This window comes from Lonchura striata, chromosome 30 (genome assembly GCF_050655825.1).
Source record: "Lonchura striata isolate lonStrDom1 chromosome 30, ASM5065582v1, whole genome shotgun sequence".
Classification (NCBI taxonomy): domain Eukaryota; kingdom Metazoa; phylum Chordata; class Aves; order Passeriformes; family Estrildidae; genus Lonchura; species Lonchura striata.
Genome location: NC_140732.1, coordinates 767,937 through 774,181, shown reverse-complemented (window position 1 = coordinate 774,181; position 6,245 = coordinate 767,937). Strand labels below are relative to the sequence as shown.

Genomic DNA, 6,245 nt, shown 5'->3' with positions numbered 1-6,245 from the left:
GTGAGGCCTGAGGGGTCCAGAGGGGACCGAGGGGGGAATTCGGAGGATCCCGGAGGGGAATTTGGAGGGCCCCGCGTCACTTCCCTCATACCTCCCGCAGAGGCTCAGCCTGGAGCAGCGAACGGAGCGTCTGGTGCAAAGGAGGTGGGAGAGCAGCCCGGCCTCAAGTGCCCTTCGGGATCCCCAAGTGCCCCCGGGAGGCCCCAATCTGCTCCCCCGTTCCCTCAGTGTTGTCCCAGACACCAAGTGCTCCCTAGGCCCCTAAGTGCCTGCCAATTCCCTCCCTTGCCCCAGTGTTCTCCAAGAGCGCCTCAGAGACCCCCAACTACCCCAGCCGATGCCAGGTGATGCCCCGGACCCCCCATTCTGCCCACAAGTGCGTCCCGCAGTCCCTCAAATTCCTCCTGAGACCATCATCGCTGCAGGGTCAGTGCCGGGTCAGCGTTCCGGGGGTCCTGGCCCCTCCCCAACGCTCTCCTCCCCCACAGCCAGGCCCAGCTCAGGCCCCGCCGCCCCGGCGCAGAGAGGACGAAGCCTCTGCTCGACTCCGCCCCCTGCAGCTCCACCCCCCATGACCCCCTCGTCCAATGGCGCTCGAGGCGGTGCCGGGGGGAGGAGCCCGCACTGGACACACCCCTGGCGGGCGGGGCCCAGCTGGGCTCCCTGCAGGGAGTGGCGCGGTGCAGGTCACGTGACCCTCCCGGGGCCGTGCAGGGGGCTGCGCCCTGCCGGCCACGTGACCCACCTGAGGCCCCCTGGCCAATCAGGAGACACTTCTGCAAGCACCAGGGGCTGCCTTCTCCCCGGGCTGTCTCCCAGGCGCCCTTCTGGCAGGATCCCTCCTGGCGGCCAGGGGACTCCCACCAGGCCCTCGGGCCAACGAGGAGCAGCTCTCTGGATACCCTGCGGGTGGCACGATGCGCACAGCCACGTGACTCCCACCACGCCCCGGGGCAAATCAGCAGCAGCTGCTGCGCACCTCTGCACCAGGGGGCGCCACCCTGTGGGAAGCGAGAGTCCCATCAGCCTTTGCTGCAGGAGCCACTTTGGGGGTCACATGACTGCCTCGGGGCTCTGTGGTGTGTGCCACATTGGAAGTCACGTGACTCCCAGGATGCCCTGCAGCCTCCAAGGGAGGAGCCCCTGTGCCGGGGAGGGCGGGGCCTGAGGTCATGTGGTCCCCGTGAGGCCCCGCCCTCAGTCAGGAGCAGCGCACGTGGTGCCCCGCAGGGGGCGCCGTGGCAGCAGCCACGGGGTGAGGCGCCAGAGGAGCCCTGGAGAGTCATGGGGGTCGCTCGAGGGTCGTCAGGTCGCTTGTGGGTCATGGGGGGTCACTTGTAGGTCATGGGATCACTTCTGGGTCATGGGAGTAATTTCTGGGTCTTGGGGTTCACTTGTCAGTCATGGGGATCACTCCAAGGCTGGGGGATGATTGAGTGTCATGAGGCACCTTTGTGGGGCTGGGGGGCATTTGTGGGTCAGAGGGGTCACTGGTGGGCCTGGATGCACCCTTTTGGGTCAGGGGCTAGCGGTGCCCCTGTGGGCTAAGGTGGCCATTTGCGGGCCAGGGTTGATCTCTTGTGGGGCGAGGGGGGCAGCTGTGGGTCAGGGGTAACTTGAGGGGCTGAAGGGGCACTTTTGGGTTGGGGAGATACTTCTGGCAGTCCCTTGTGAGGCTGGGGGAACACTTGTGGGACTGCCACCCCCTGTGACATGCAGCTCCCCCAGGGCCTCTTGAGGACCCCATCCTCTGGATGCTGCAATGCCACCGCCGGACCATAAGGGGACGCCTTCGGTAGGATATCCCCACCCCCAAATTTCAGGGGTCTGCCCCTGCGCCTACCCTAGGTTCCCTTAACTCCCCATTTGCTCTCCCTTCCTCCCCCAGGGCCATTGAGACCCTCCTGGAATGCCCACCTGGGCACCCCCAACCCGTGGTGGGGCCACTAAAGCAATAACACCCCAAAATTGCACCGGGGAGGTGGGGAGACCCCCAAAACCCCCTCCCTTACCTCCCCCGCCTCTGAGATTGCCCACAGTTCCCTCTCCCCCTAATCGTCCCCAGGAGTATTTGGGAGGTTCTGGGGGCTCAAAATAGGTTGTTGGTGGGGTACTGGGTGTCTCTAGGGGGTCTGTGAGGGTTTGTGGGGTGTTTGGAGGGGCTCTGAAGCTGCAGAAGGGATTTGGGGGGGTGTTCGGGGAGCGCTGGAAGTCGGGAGTGGTTGGGAGGGCACTGCCTGTCTATAGGGCGTCTAGAAGAGGTCTGTGGGATTTTTGGGGGAGCCTCTACGAGTGCTGGGGAAAATCTAAAAGATATTGGGGTCCAGGAAGGGGTTTGGCGGGACCCTTGGGCTTTGGGGGGTCTTTAACGGTCCGGGGTCCGTGGGATGTTTTGGGGGGCCCAGGACAGCGCTGGGGGGTCTGTGGGGACCAGGAAGCGTATAGGGGCGCCTGGGGGTTTATTGGGCGTAACGGGGCGGGGACCCCCCAAGCCCGTGGGAACGGGGCTCCCCTGTCTTCGCCTTCCCGCGGCCGACGTGGCGCGTCAGCGGCTGCCCCTGAGCTCCCGCAAGGCCTCGTGCGGCCCCGCCTCCCGTTGGCCGCTGGGCCCGCGCCGCTTTGCTCGCCTCCTGGACTACAACTCCCGAAAGGCCGCGAGGCCCCGTAGGGCGCTGTTGAGCCGGGACTGCGGTTCCCGTCGTGCCCCGCGGCCCCTGAGAGTCCCGTCAGAGCCGGGCCTGGCCCCGCAGCGCCGACCCGGCTGCTCCCCAAGTGCTTCCCTCGGCCGTAAGTCCGTAAGTGCTCCTCCGGGGCCCCCTAAGTACCCCCGGTTTCCCTCTTCTGACCCTCAAGTTCCCCTCAGGGTCCCTAAGTCCGCTCGACCCCCGTCCCCTGCTTGCCCCCAAAATGCCCCCTTCGTGTACCCTCGGACCCCCAAGTGCTTTCCAACTGCCTCCCCGACCCCTAAGTGCCCCTCCAGACCCTCTAATGATCCCGCAAGCACTCCCAACTGGATTCCAAGCGCCCTTCGAGTGTCTCCCAGGAACTGGCGTGATGACGACGATGTAGAGAAAGACCCTGCCCCTATCGCAGTATCAGCAATAGTTCAGCCTTTAATTAAATTCGAATCAAAACTGCAATTGCCGATGCGGAGGATGGACAAGCCCCCCCACCTTTTCGTGCCACTCCCGTGGTCCCTCTTGGAGCCAGGGAAATTGCAGGAAAAGCATTCCTGCATGTTGTGCACAACAAAACTTTCTTGGGAATTGGGAACAGAATCTGGGTGGTGAGCTTCCCTGACAGGTGGACATAAATCCTGTCAGATGAAGAAGAGGTTGAGAAGACTTTGGGGACCTGGAGTATACTGTTCTGTAGCCCCCCGCACCCTCCCCAAAACCCCAGAGACCCCCTTCATCCCCTACAGACTCCCCAGTAGATCCCAAATACCCTTAGAATGCCCTCAAAATGCTCCACAGCTTCCCCCCGCCAGACACCCTATAAACCCTCAGGGACCCTCCCAAACCTCCCTCTAAAACCTCCTGAGGCTCTCTAAAACAACCCATAGATCTGCCCAAACCCCTGGCACTCCCCTGCACCCCCCAAAAGGGGCTACCCCAGGTGGCCACAATTAGTCATGGACTGCCTGAGCCACTTTTTCGGCTGATATGGATGTAGGTACAAATCTAATAGAAATATAAAATACAATATAGAAAGGGGCCTCCAGGAGAGCTGGGGAGGGTCTTTGTCTGGGGAATGGGATGGAGGCTGAGGGTTTTCACCTGCCAGAGGGCAGGGTTAGATGGGATACTGGGAAGAAATTCCTCCCTGTGAGGGTGGTGAGACCCTGGCACAGGCTGTCCAGAGAAGCTGCAGCTGCTCCATCTCTGGAAGTGTCCAAGGCCAGGTTGGACAGGGCTTGGAGCAACCTGCGATAGTGGAATATGCCCCTGCCCATGGCAGGGGGTGGATCGAGACGACCTTTGAAGTCCCTTCCAACCCAAGCCAACCTGGGATTCTAAAAGTGGGGGAGGTTTGGGGTGGGTGACCTTGGCTGACCCCAGGTGCTCCATCACTCCAGCTTCAGGAAAAGACAGCAAGAGAAAACCTGATGAAAAAGCTCCTGGAGGAGATGGGGTTGGGGGGATGTGAGTCCCTCAGGAACTGCTCCAGGTCCCTTTCCATGGGCTGAGTCCCTCAGGCTGAGGCATTTCGGACACAGAGGCAACACCTACCTCACTGTATTCTTCTCCAGCGCTGCAGGGGAGCCTCTGCTCCGCAGCACCTCCTCACCTGGTGTGCTGCTCAAGGAGGAAGGACAACAACAGCAAAAGGGACTTTTTTGCACCAAAATAAAATTAAACTGTGAATGTTACTTTTCTCAAGGATTTTAAGATTTGTAAATCCCATGTTCTGAAATGATATGAGGTGTAGCAGGCAAGACCTAGAGAGTTTAGAGATAAAAGCAGCATTTTTTCATATGTTTTTTATGAAAAATAAAGTATTTTCACTCAGACATGGCAGGTTCTACCTGCTGCTGCAGGGTTTGGGTAGGGAATTTGGGGACATCCAGCAGATCCCAACACCTCATTTTTCCTGAAGTGAGGATTCTGAAATGGCAAAGGAAAAGGGTCAGGAAAGTTTAGAAGCTGAGGAAAACTACCCAAAATGTGGTTGCTGAGGCTCTTGCCTGTGTTTTGGGCAGTGAAAGGGTAGTTGGGGTTGGAAGGGCCTCTGGACATCAACCAAGAAAATGTCCTGGTCTGGTGCAATCTCCTCACCTCAGAATGTTTGGGGTTTGGGAGGTTGTTGTAAGTTGACTGAATAGTAACACTTAGTGTAACCACTGAAGATAGAGACAAGACTCCGAGAACAAAGGGCATTAAAAGCAGGGAACTCCCAGGGGAATGCTCTCTCCCCACAGGCTGGGTAGGGGAGGGGAAGTCATTCAGCCTAGGCTGAGGTAGGCCAGGAGCCCCAGACAGAGAAGGCAGGTGAAAAGAATAAAACCGGGCCAGCCCCTGCAAAACAGATGGGTGGAGAAACACTGAGATATCCCGGGCAGCCCCCGCAGAGAGAGAGAAAAAAAAAGAGAGAAAGCCTCTATCACCTTAAAATTTAGTATCATGTGCCAGCAGTACAATGGCAGAGGAAAAAGAGAAGGTGGAAGGCGGGGGCAAGGTGCCCAGCGGTGGGAGTCCTGGGCAGCCTACTGCAAGATTTCAGCCAGCCTGGGGGGCAGCAGAGCCCGAGACTTTAACCCTTTCTTAGACAAAGGAAACTTTATGAAACATTAATCCTCCTTAATCTGAAGGAGAAGAGAGACAACCTAAAGTGTAAGATGCCAGAAAAAGATGAGAAAGAAATCCTAAGTGAAAAGAGATGATAAAGTAGCCTTTAGCTGAACTCTTTCTTGTACAGCCATAGACTAAACCAATTTTCCTGTAACACAAAGATTACATTTAGACAGATGCAATAGTTTAAGCCAAGAGAGTGACCTGCTGAAGTAACACCGTATGCAAGACTGAAGCAAACAGAGAAAGATGAAGAAAATATAGTAGTGCCCCCGGTCTTCAGGGAAGAAGATCGCTGTTCTCAAAACCCTTGGCTCCAGGGGAGCAGAAAATAGGGAGGACTGTTGTCCTAAATTAAGAAAATGTTGGTTTTTAGGACTTAGCAAAGCATCCTTTAAAAGGATCCTATAAACAGTGTTATTCCATAAACAGTAGTGAGAGCACTGTACATAGAAAGAAGATGTCACAACAGCAATCTTCTTTGGGCGGTGCCATGTGTGACATAGAAACATAAAAGGTTTCAATCGTATTTCCTGTAGAAAACTATAGTACAAGAGAGACTCCTCTCGCCCTTAATGAACTGAGAATTAATTATCTGAAGTAGTAGTAAATTAATTGAGAATCCAAAGTTTTGTCTCACTGTACTTTAGTAGAAATTAGGTGGGAGGAGGAGGAATGTTTTAGAAAGTTTTCATTCTGAATTTTGTGTGTTCCCTTTTGTTACAGTATAAGTTAATAAAGGTTTTTTCTTTATTTCTAAACTTAAACCAGCTCTACTCTATTTCTAATTGCATCTCACAACAGCCATTTAAGAAAAATGTATTTCCATAGGTGCACTAACACTACGCCAGCATCAACCCATGACAGAGGTGAAACCCAATTTGTGTCCCTGATGGAGTTTTCTCCAGGTTTGAGTTTGAAGGAAACAGAACTGGGAGTGTTGCATTGCTCTCA

The 6,245-nt window shown here is 56.2% G+C and overlaps 1 protein-coding gene across 10 annotated transcripts in view; it reads left to right on the top strand.

Moving 5' to 3' along the window:
- LOC144247295 (uncharacterized) overlaps positions 1 to 4,372 on the top strand; it is a 79,521-nt gene extending 75,149 nt beyond the window's left edge. For 6 of the 10 annotated variants that reach the window (XM_085563407.1, XM_085563406.1, XM_085563405.1 and 3 more), the window contains 2 exons: positions 101 to 144; positions 1,729 to 4,372. The gene's annotated coding sequence lies outside the window, so the exon portion shown is untranslated. The remainder of the gene's footprint in view (positions 1 to 100; positions 145 to 1,728) is intronic. The other 4 variants (XM_085563401.1, XM_085563402.1, XM_085563400.1 and 1 more) reach the window with 4 other exon arrangements.
- The last annotated feature ends 1,873 nt before the right edge of the window (positions 4,373 to 6,245 follow it).